Below are 12,483 nucleotides of genomic sequence, written 5' to 3' on the forward strand. Positions count from 1 at the left end.
TGTTAGAAGTTAGCAATTATTTTTAAAATGTTCTGGTTTAACACAATGTTTTGAGATGAGAATAATTAAAGGTTCCAGCCTTGCAAAGACTAGGTTACACTACTTTTGTTAATTGTACCAACATCCCCTTTACTTTATTCATTTCTTTTTAATCACCCATATGATTCCTTGTACCTCTGTTCCCAAATACCTGCTAATTCCTTTCTTTTTATTCATTCCACCTTAGCTTCTTTATGATTTGTCAGCTTTTTCAGAGAATATTTCAGAAAGCAAACTTTTTCTTTATTGAAGATGAAGAACAACATGAAAATTTCATAGTTGATATGAGAATGATTACCAAAATCAGAAAAGATTGTCTAAAGTTCTTCTTGAATGCTTATTATGATAGAAAAGACTTCCCCCTTTTTAGCTCATTAGAAACATCTGAATTCTTCCTGTTTGGATGATGAAAAGTGGTAACTACCACTCTGATAACCAAGCTCCCAGTGTTAATACAAGTGCAATGCAGTGCAGAAACTGATGGGCCATCAAAAATAGAAGTATGAACTGGAGAACAACTAGAACGGCTCCAGCTCCTCTAGCATTAGCAAAACGTGTAGTTCAAAAGGCCCTACCTATTGGGACAGGGTAGCAGAAACCTCTATAAATTGCCTTCCACCGCATTGGCTCCTTTTTCCAGGTGTGCAGAATGCTGATCTGGAAGTGTGGGAGAAAAAACATCAGGAAAGATTTTTCATAAAATGAAAAACAGAGAGAGAGAGAGATAGCAAACATATCTAAGCTGTCCTGTCCTTTTCCTTTCAAACTAGGTGAGAATAGGGAAAGGAAAAAAAAAAAGAAAAAGGAAAAAAAGGGACAGTAGGGCAGCGGAATAGGGGAAAGATAAAGAAAGGTTTTAATCCCTCAGGGATCCCTCTGAAGGAGGATGTTTCCTGTCTTCCTGCTCTGGGAGTCCTATTTCTAGGGTTTTGCTTTTTTTTTTTCCTTCTTTCTTTTACAGTTATATCTATATGGACTGGGATTCAGTATAGAAGAATGTGTGGTTACATGCTGGAGGTTTAGTTTTATGGGAATCAGTGGAGCTGTGCTGATTTACATGGCAAGAGGAACACACCTTCCTACCTGGTATTTAAACTGAAATAGCAAACTACGAGTGGCATAATTTGTACAGGGTTTGTATTTCTGTTTTAGCCAGTTTCTGATATGGAGAAGGGGGAAAAAGCACACAGATCTTTATTATCATCTCTAATAAGAATCTGAGCTCCAAACTTGATAGTATGTGACTGTGCATAAAATTAACTAGATGTGTCTGTTAGCAGATCTGGCTGAAGTTGTGTGTGATTATATTCTGCATGCATATTTGTTTTCAGTCATATTTGCAGGGGTGCCTCTATCCTGATGCTTCAGTTAACTGTTACTTTGAGGAAATAAACAGAGGTGAGGGTCCAGTCACCTTCAGCTGTTGGAAGCTAATAAGGTGTTAATGAAACATTGGCAAATAGCAGCAGTTTAGCACTCGTTTGACACTTGATTTTTAAAAGAGACAGAGTGTAAATAAGCTGTGTTTGTAGTGAAAATTAGAAAAGTGGGAGGTGGGAGAACAAATAACACTCTCACAGCTTATTGGTTTTAAGCAGGAAACACTTGACAGACCACATCAGGGAGAGTAACTCGCATGCCACAGTCACTGGCTGTCAAGCAAAGCAGGATAGCAAAGGAATCTATTTTCATACATGCCTTTTTAAGACACTCTTAGAATCATAGAATCATTTAGGTTGGAAAGGACCTTTAACATCATCGAGTCTAACCATTAACCTAATACTGCCAAGTCCACCACTAAACCATGTCCCTAAGCACCACATCTACACGTCTTTATATACCTCCAGAGATGGTGACTCCACCACCTCCCTGGGCAGCCTGTTCCAATGCTTGACAACCCTTTTGGTGAAGAAGTTTTTCCTAATATCCAATGTAAAACTGCCCTGGTGCAGCTTGAGGCCATTTTCTCTCGTCCTATCACTTGTTACTTGGGAGAAGAGACCAACACCCACCTCTCTACAACCCCCTTTCAGGTAATTGTAGAGAGCGATGAGGTCACCCCTCAGCCTCCTCTTCTCCAGACTGAACAACCCCAGCTCCCTCAGCCGCTCCTCATAAGACTTGTGCTCCAGACCCCTCACCAGCTTCGTTGCCCTTCTCTGGACACGCTCCAGCACCTCAATGACCTTCTTGTAGTGAGGGGCCCAAAACTGAACACAGTATTCGAGGTGCGGCCTCACCAGTGCCGAGTACAGGGGCACGATCACCTCCCTGCTCCTGCTGGCCACACTATTTCTGATACAGGCCAGGATGCCGTTGGCCTTCTTGGCCACCTGGGCACACTGCTGGCTTATCTTCAGCCCGCTGTCGACCAACACCCCCAGGTCCTTTTCTGCGGGGGAGCTTTCCAGCCACTCGTCCCCAAGCCTGTAGCATTGCATGGGGTTGTTGTGACCAAAGTGTAGGACACTTGGCCTTGTTGAACCTCATACGATTGGCCTCAGCCCATCAATCCAGCCTGTCCAGATCCCACTGCAGAGCCTTCCTTCACTCAGGTAGATCAACACTCCCACCCAACTTGGTGTCATCCACAAACTTACTGAAGGTGCCCTCGATCCCCTCGTCCAGATCACTGATAAAGACATTAAACAGACTTCACCCCAAAACTGAGCCCCGGGGAACACCACTTGTGACTGTCCTCCAGCTGGATTTAACTCCATTCACCAAAGCTCTTTGGCCTTGCCCAGCCACCCAGTTTTTTACCCACCGAAGAGTGTGCCCATCCAAGCCGTGAGTAGTCAGTTTCTCCAGGAGAATGCTGTGGGAGACAGTGTGGAAGGCTTTACCGAAGTCTAGGTAGACTATATTCACAGCCTTTCCCTCATCCACTAGGCGAGTCACCTTGTCATAGGAGATCAGGTTAGTCAGGCAGGACCTGCCTTTCATAAACCCATGCTGACTGGGCCTGATCACCTGGTTGTCCTATACGTGCGATGTGATGGTGCGCAAGAGGAACCACTCCATAACCTTCCCTGGCACCGAGGTCAGGCTGACAGGCCTGTAGTTCCCCGGATCCTCCTTCCAGCCCTTCTTGTAGATGGGCGTCACTTTTGTAGATGAGCGTTCTAATATAAGGCCAGCCGATGCACATAACCAGTGAAAGAGGACACTTGGCACCCCTGCCTCCGACCCCTGGAAGCATTCTGTGGGAACACCTGGCCCATTTCAGACCACAAATCCCATGAACTCTCGTAGTTGTTCATGAGTTATGTGCAGTCCCTTTCTGCAGGACACCTAAAGCTGTCAAGGAGCATGAGCTCTGTTGTTCCTGCTGCATTAAGGACAACAAACTACACCTTGAGAAATGGTAGCACTCTGAAGATTTATTAACTTCTGTGATGTGTAGCAGGGCTGTGGAAGTGATGTCTGGGATGCAGGGAGCAAGTAATTTAGGCTAAATATAAGCCTAAATAAGGCAGCTCTACATAAGGTAGTACAGCATCATTCTGAGTGAATCTTGCCTTTTTTCACCACTCACAGTATAGAAAGGGGTCCTGGAGATGGTATAGCCAAGCTATACCTGGTACCCTGCTTCTGGCTATGAAAGAAGAGGAGGAGGATGATGGAGCAGGAGCTTTCTTGGCGAGGGAGTGCAATTAAACAAAGGTAGCTTAGCAGGCTAGCGCTTCAGAGAGATCTGGGAAGAGCATTAGCAGCTTTGTTTCACAGTGGCTTGGAATAGGGAGCATTGACATAGACACCTGGAATAGACCTAGGCTCAGTAGGAAGGTGCACATTTGTAACTGATGCACTGAGAATTTTCTGTTTATGCAATATATCCAGAAAGATTCCTTGATAAAATGTTCTACAACAGAAGAGCTAATGCCAAGGCAATTAAAAAAGGGAGATACCCTGGGAACATCACTTTTTCTGCATAGTTACCAAGACATTGTTTGTTTTGCAGGTGAGTAGTGTGTGAATGATGTTTCCTTGCCAGGTTGGAGAGACTGGTGGGTTCCAGCAGATTATCAGCCATGTCTGAAATTACTTTAGCAGTGTGGAGTTTAGTTAGTAATCTGAGTTACTTGTTTTATTTTTCCCCCGTTCTCATGTGTCACATTCATTCATAGCAGCCCTTAGTGTAGCGTACCTTACCAGCATAAGGCAGATCCTTTGGCACACATACTGTATAATAATCTCTTACAGTACATTACAATTGCAAATGAGAGTTAGCTTTAATTTAAAATGTAAAAATTTCATTTTCCTGAGGTAAAGATTGTCAGAGGAATAAACCTGTGGGTGTAATAAACCCATGGGTATTAGCAATTCTGAAGTGTTGAATAAATGAAAGACACAAAGCCTATATTTTTGTGTAGGGTAAATAATGCCACACATAAATATTGAAGTATTGAACATAAAACAGTCTATGCAAAAATATAGACTTTGTTTGCTTGATTCTCCCTGATGTGTTAGAAAAGCTTTAACCCAAGGTGCAGTCTTTAAAACGAATTCAGGTGTTGTATGTTTGTCATGGTTTAACCCCAGACGGCAACTAAACACCACACAGCCGCTCGCTCACTCACCCCCGGTGGGATGGGGGAGAGAATCGGAAGAGTAAAAGTGAGAAAACTCGTGGGTTGAGACAAAGACGGTTTAATAGGTAAAGCAAAGGCCATGCATGCAAGCAAAGCAAAGCAAGGAATTCATTCACCACTTCCCACCAGCAGGCAGGTGTTCAGCCATCTCCAGGAAAGCAGAGCTCCATAACGCGTAATGGTTACTTGGGAAGACAAACGCCATCACTCCGAATGACCCCCTCTTCCTTCTTCTTCCCCCAGCTGTATATGCTGAGCATGACATCATATGGTATGGGATATCCCTTTGGTCAGTTGTGGTCAGCTGTCCCGGCTGTGTCCCCTCCCAACTTCTTGTGCACCCCCAGCCTACTCGGTGGTGGGGCGGTGTGAGAAGCAGAAAAGGCCTTGACTCTGTGTAAGCACTGCTCAGCAGTAACTAAAACATCCCTGTATTATCAACACTGTTTCCAGCACAAATCCAAAACACAGCCCCATACTAGCTACTATGAAGAAAATTAACTCTACCCCAGCCAAAACCAGCACGGTGTTGTATGTTGTATATTGAATTACTGTCTTATTTTCAGTTTGAGGCAATATATTGTTTTGTTTATGAAGACTACAGCGTAGTAGGTATCTTTTTGGTATCAACACACTGTGAGATAAGCATCTTGCAATATGTTTGAAAGAATCTGCAAATTCACACTTCCCAAATGAGACAGAATCCATATTCTTGAATGTGCTTCCCTGTAGTGCTGGAGTTTGACCTCAGAGTCAGGATGTTGGGGAGGGCACAGGGGGTATCCCAGGTTGACTGTGAAGCAGCTTGGGTACCCGTCCACTCACACACTGGGGACTTGGGGTCAGGATTTCCCCTGGTCAGGCTGGCAAAGAACATTGAGACCCCTTTTTCTGCCTTTGTAGTATATGGTCCATTTCCTAGGATAATCCATTTTTTCACTAGCTGCTATTATGAGGACATAAGACACCAGGAGGTGCACTTTGACCTTTCCTGTTCTTTTCTGTCATACACAGAGTATTTGAAGCTTTTGGCCTTTGTACTAAAGGTCCAGTTTTGTTGTAGTATGTCAAGGCTCCTTTTGTAAGGGGCACAGAGCATAATTCCTATGATGCTTTTGTCACAACAGTGTATTTGTTTTAATGACAACTGAGCCACCTTTAGCAAAAGCAATTGACCCTTGGTGATGGACTGACTTTCTTGCCATCAGAGCATGGAACATTTGTTTTGACATTAATGCATTAATACCAGTACTGCTGTTTTCTCTAAGTATTGTGCTCTGACTATGTAGCCAAAATTTGTGAATGCAGAAAATGCATGTTCAGTAGTTAGAATATAGAAATCTGAGTGAAGACTCTTTTGCAGATATAATTTGCATCCTTTTTCTCCTTGTTTAGCATTTAAAATAAAGAAAACCAGGTCTGTTTTCTTCAGATCCAGGCCAGTACAGCAAAAGATTGTGTAACCACTTATAAAAGGAGTCATTTGAGGCTATGAAAGAAGGAAAGAGAGAAGATGAAACAAAAACACTATCATTTATGGTGTAGCAGAAAGTAAAAAGGGGACTGAAATGAGTAGAAAGAATGAAGGAAAGACGACTAACATTTCTAGAAATAAATTATTTCCTCTGGGATATTTTAAAGGAAAAACAAAACGTAATAGGAGTTTAACATCTGAGGAAGATCTCCTCTATGATTGTGCTGTGAGTTGCTCTTTGCTCATAAAGGTTGAAAATCTGAAAATGACCAATTTGGATTATTCAGGAGCTAAAAAATTACTGCACAGCGTTCTGCTTGATTGCAGAACTTGGGGAAGATTATTCCAGATGTGGCTCCAGGTGTGGCTTCTTCTCAACCCATGAAGACAATATTTTCCTAGTCTGGGCTAGAAGTTCAGAGCAGGATTCAGTCTGAGATTAAGACATGCCTAAATGCAAGCGTCTTAATCTAAAACAAGTCTAAACAGTCTGATACTCCATGGCTATTCCAGACTAATGTTTAATTTCCATTTATCTTCATTGAACATGAACAGTCATCTCCTGAGGAACTGCCATCCCAGCCTGTGGTCAGGACTGCAAGCTAAGTGGGATAAACCTCCTTGATAGGCTCAGGTAACTAATTTGGATTAGACACCTAAGTAAATTTGATTAAGATGACTTCTACCTCTAGCTTTTAAACTTCACTTTTCAGCTATTCCAGATTCCTGGCAGTCCTTGGGGGACCATCTTTGAAAAACAGGTTGTCTTCTGTTGGCATACATGTGTTTCATACCACAAGAGCACTGGTGGTTTACAGAAGTGTTTGATGGACAGAATGGCACACCCTCCTGGGGACAGATTTCAGCCTGTAAACAGTAGTGTGCTGGACGTGCCAGAATTGCAGCTTCTGGTCTGGGCAGCTCTGGAGGAACTTACGGCCTAACCTTGCTGAACTGCTACCAGTTGGTTTGCAGTGTGCAATGTAGAGTGGTTGTTTTCTATGCTCTGAGAGGGACTTTTTTTGGAACAGTATCTAGAATGCATTGTTTATTTTGCTGCCCTTCTAAGTCTTCTGCAAAATTAGCTTTTGAGCACTCTTGGGTGGGGTGTTTGTACATCAGAGTCCCCATTAGCTGTAGCATGTGGATTGCAAATATAGCTTGCATTCAGGTTGCAAAGTGCCAAGGATTGATTATAGGCTACTAGCCTCTTTGGGTAGTTTGTTTTGGGTTTATAAATGTCTTGCACAGGCCCAGCATGCCCATGCATAAATCCTCATCACAAATGAGGAGAGGAAGGAAGGCAAATCTGGACAAATGGGCCAAGTTCCTAAATTGGCAGTGAAGCAAATGATGTTGAGACCTTTCTCCCATATGTAATAATACCTTGTGATTTCTCTCACTGTGGCCAGTTTCAAGTTTACACAGGTGATTTTCTGATGGATAACTGTTAGGGTGCTCTGATCCCAAGCAGCTGGACCACTAAAGTTGGAAGTTCTGTTTAACTGCCTTCTCCATGTCCAGATAAATAGTCATTCTGTTATGAAGCAACAAGCATGACCGCGCACAAAGGGTCGAGTCCTTTTTAATTAGGTGCTCCCATGATGATTATTTTCCTGGCATACAAAAAAGGAAAATTAACATATGCCTAGTTTGCCTCCAAGCACTCTTCAAGGGTTTCATTTAATTTGTCAGTGATACAGAAAGAGGAGTAATTTCTTAGTAGATATTTATCTGGAGGGAAGAAGGTGGTAAATAGTTACCCAGGCCTGTGAAGTGCAGGTGTTCATTAAGTGTACCCTGACATAAATCTCTTCTTTTTTTCTTTTGTCTCTTCTGTTTGTTTGCTCTCTCTTGTTTTATTCAGGAGCAGCCGAGTGTTACCCAGCAGGGATATCCACCTGTGGTCACTGGGGTAGATATGTCATAACTGTTCCTGGAAGCGCATTAAAATAAATCCAACTCGCAAGCAACTTCTGTTTGCTTTTGAGCATTCTCTTAAGAAACTCTGCAGCCAACATTTTATTACATCAAGATATGACTTTTTTTCATGGACTTGTCTTTTATATCACTTTAAAAAGAACTTCTTTTTTAGAAGTGACATTTAGAATTTCATGTATAATTACAGCAAGCCCATAGTTCCTTAATAGGTTGCAACTAGAGCCTTAAAAAAAAAAAAAAACAACCATACAACCAAAACCCAACACTTCAGAAAGCTTGAAACTTTGCTCTGCAGTTTGCATTACTATCTTACTGGTTGTTTGAAACACTGGCCATATAAAACAGCTCTTACTCTTTCACTTTTTTCTCAGTCTGACTGTCTGGTTGTGTTTCTCTGGGACAAATTTTTTTACACTTATACTTCTTAAATTGTTGGAAAAAGTTACAGCAAAAGCATGTTCAGGTCAAAAAGGCCTTGAATATGGAGTCATATTCCAGAATAGTTGCACTTTGCATTTTTCTGACATGATTCTAGGAGTTGGTTTCACAGCTTCCTCCTCTTTGCTTCAAGTATTTTACCTCCAAATCTCAGAAGCCTTCATTATAGTCACAACCATTTACAGTGAGTGTTAGCACACATAGAAATGCAGCTACCTTGGTGGTTTCTGAGTTGAAAGCAGTTATTAATATGACACTGACTTTACCTGTTGTCTTCTTTGAAGGTTGGAATCAAGGCACTGACCTCATGCAGTTAGATTGGGAATTAGGTAGGGGTTTGGAGCACACAAAAACCCCAGCCTTATGTTGTCTTTCTCTTGGTTAAAACTATGATTCCTGTATTTCTATGCAATTTGAAGTATATTTTAGGATTCCTGACAGATGCATGAATATTTACCAAACAGGATTTTATTTGTTAAAAATCAAAGATATTATGTAGTAAAAAATTGTTTTCCTGCTTTATTAAGATTGTTGTCATGTGCAATACAGTAATAAAATCCAAACAATTCAAACTGAAAGCTCAAGGTGTTTCTTTGCCACATTCAAATTTGCAGAAAGGTGTTATTTAGGGATTGAATACTATTAATTTTGAAGTTTTTTAGCACTTGTTCAGAAGACAATAATGGTGATTTTGTTTAAATATAGATGGTTGTATGTATATTTCACTGGAAAATAATACCAGAGAGAATAATAAAAGCAGTAGACATTAAAACAAAGCATAGTTGTGACCAGCTGGAAGAAATTGCTCAAGGTGGCCTTCAAAGGTAAGCAAAGAAGACCACAGAGACCTAGAAGATGGCAGCAGTCAAGGTATGGCTGTGACGGACTTTAGCAAACACAGCTTGAACATAGGATTCCGCAAGGCCTGGAGCCCCAATGGGGTCTAGTGGTGGACATTGCCTTTCCAGCTGGACAACCCTAGGCAACGATGTCAAGTGGAGATCAGCTGCTGTTGCAGATGTATAGTCTGAAGGGTTCTGTACTCAAGCCATGACATAGCATGCAACACGTAGGGCAGATCTGGCAGGATGACGAGTCCATACTATAAATTAGTCTTTGCCTGTGTTATGTCATTGCTCTCTTCTTGTTATAATAGGCAACTTCCCTAGCCATGCTTCATTCGTAATGAAAAGTTTGGTCAGCAAACAGATATTGGAAAATAATATTTGTCATTTAGATATTCAAATAATTAATTTTCAGCATATGTTGTATTCCGTTGGGGATGAATGCATAAACCATTCAGGAACAGTTGGAAAATAATTAAGGAAATAAGATGCCTAGTGTATATAAAGTGGGCTTTTAATTATAATAGAAAAGAAATTCTTCAGAAATCATTTGTAAGATAACTTATACCTCAAGTGTGTTTTGGCAAAGTTTCAAAGAATGTATCAGATAGCGATTGCACATTATACAGGCCCAGCTACCGCAGCCCAGCTCCCATCCAAATTTAATGGCGTGCTGAGAAGGTTTTGGAAGAGTTCAACCTGCATTCAGGTGCTTTTGTGCACAAGATGTTACAATATTGCATTAGAGGTGGAGAAGAGTACTGTTACACTGAACCAAAAAATCCCGACCAAAAGAGGTTGATAGGATGGCCTCCGTGGGGAACGCGAGAAGCACACGGGAAGGTGGTGGCTGCATGGTGCAGGATATGATCTGTTAAGTCCATATTTGATCTGGATCAAAAATGAGTTTGTCAACATTTCTATTGAATTAGCCAAAGTATGTAATACAGAGTTTAGACTTAATGTTTTTATGTTGGCTTTACTCTTCCTCTGGCAGGACAAAGAATATGGCATTAAGGTTGTGAGAAAGTTTTTGTCTGAACTTTTGAATGAATTTGGACTGGGGAAGTGAAGTAAACAACTGGATTAGCTCTTTGTTTCATATGGCTACTGCGGTTTTTGCCCCACCAGGATTTACAGGAACAGGTTTGTCCGTGTTCTGTTTAGCGAGCTCTGATCTGGTTGTAAAGCTCATGCCTGTGCGGAGAGCTGGTGCTGCTGTTTTCTTTGCTCAGGGTGTCAGCAACTGGAGTACAACCCTAAGGGAAGAGGGTCCTGGGTTTAGCTTCCTCCTTGTTCATTTGCGGGGATATGACACTCTACCAGCAAACTCCCAGGAGACAGCTGTAAGTGCCAGCCCTTATGGGATCTGAAGGTGAGATGTTGGCAGTTACTGGGACGAAAGAACAAGGAGGCCCAGTGGTCCCGGCGTCATCCAGGGAAGAAATACTAAATTCCCCAGGTTCCAAACCATGTTTCAGTGCACATTTTGGCATTTCATATGATATCATAATTGTAGCAGAGGCTAATGTTTCTGTGTCTGGGCTTTCTACTGAGCCAAAGAAGCCTACACTCTGTATGCCTGGTCTTTTACTATGAATATTGCATTAATTCTTACAAAGAAGATAGGAGGAATTCAGAAGATGTCACCTTAGATTACAATCAATTGATTAAGGTGTATACTCAGGAAGATGGAGGTGAAAAGGAAGATACCTTGGGTTTGGTATGTGAGATACCACTCATGACTGTGAGAAGGTGCAAGGTTGTGTACCATAGCTGGTGAATATCATAATTGTGGGCCAACCACCTGGAAGGCTAACCCTACTTGTTAAAGAATCACTGAACAGCTGAGGTTGGAAGGTGTCTCTGGAGATCATCTAGTCCACCCTGCCCTCAACTCCAATTTTGGGAATATTTTTACAGAGCAGGGAGTGAGTCCCACCTAATATAAAGACTTTATGCTTTTGAAACCTGTAAACCTGTGACGCTCTACACAGTATGACCTTTGCATATAATACATTGAAAGTAATTACACTAAAATTTCCCCCTTGAAATACACATAATTCTTTTCAATTCTCTGTCTGACTTAGAAACTACTGTAATATTTGCAGTTTCTGTAAACTGCCCTTTGCAAACAGCTTCTTTTCTTCAACTGTGAATCCCAAGCTGTATACAAAGCCAAGGGTATAGCCCACAGTTTGCTTTAAGTAGCATTTGATTAGGTGGTAATAACATTAATTGACACCCAGAATCAGTTGGCTGTAGGTGATCTGAAGTGATAATGCACTAGAGCTTCTAACACTCTGTTTTAAGTCAAAATGCTCCCTCAGCCTGGGGAAAGATGCAGGTGTTTGGGATAAAAGAGTGTTTTGTAAATGAAGGACTTGAACACTGTGATTCCACTTCATTACCCTTCTGCTGTTGCTTAATATAAAATGATTACTCTATTACCACTTTTCTTCTGTGTTTTAAAAGTATTAGAAAATTAAACAGCAAACCTTAAAGATAAAATCTGACTCAAATATTTTTTTGAAAAAAAATAATTTCAAAGCAAAGAACAAAAAGGATATTGAATAACTATGAAATAATTTAGAAACATTCCTGATTCAAACCAGTGTGTCTATTACTAAAAGTTCTGATTATAAATGACTAGTTCTTGATTATCTTGCTTGCATTTGTAATGATGAACCCCTCAAAACATTGGCCTTCCCTGAAAGATTGTTTCAGCTTTGTGGATTAGGGTCTTCATGGAGATAGAATATATGTATGCAGCTGGCAAAGCAAGTGTCTTAGTGAATGGTAATTGTTCCCCAATTCCCATGAATCCTTTCATAAACTATAGGCCTCATTCTTTTTTTAGGGATCTTTCTTATATTTCATTAACAACTGAGCCACTGCTGAATTATACTTGATATACTCAGGAGTTAGGCTTTAGCAAAGTTTGTACTCAGGAATGCCGACTGAGGGAGTCTTACCACTCTAGTAATTTTGCACCCTCGGGAAAAGGAAAAAACATGAGCAAAAAACAATGAAAGTCTCTAAAATTGGTCTATAGTATATATGGCTATGTAGAATATAGGCATAAAATACAATTTGACTTTGTTGTGAGATTACAGGTGTGCATTTCGTATGTTTTTACCTTCTCCAAAAA

The sequence above is a fragment of the Gavia stellata genome, chromosome 3, assembly GCF_030936135.1.
Source record: "Gavia stellata isolate bGavSte3 chromosome 3, bGavSte3.hap2, whole genome shotgun sequence".
In the NCBI taxonomy this organism is placed as follows: Eukaryota; Metazoa; Chordata; class Aves; order Gaviiformes; family Gaviidae; genus Gavia; species Gavia stellata.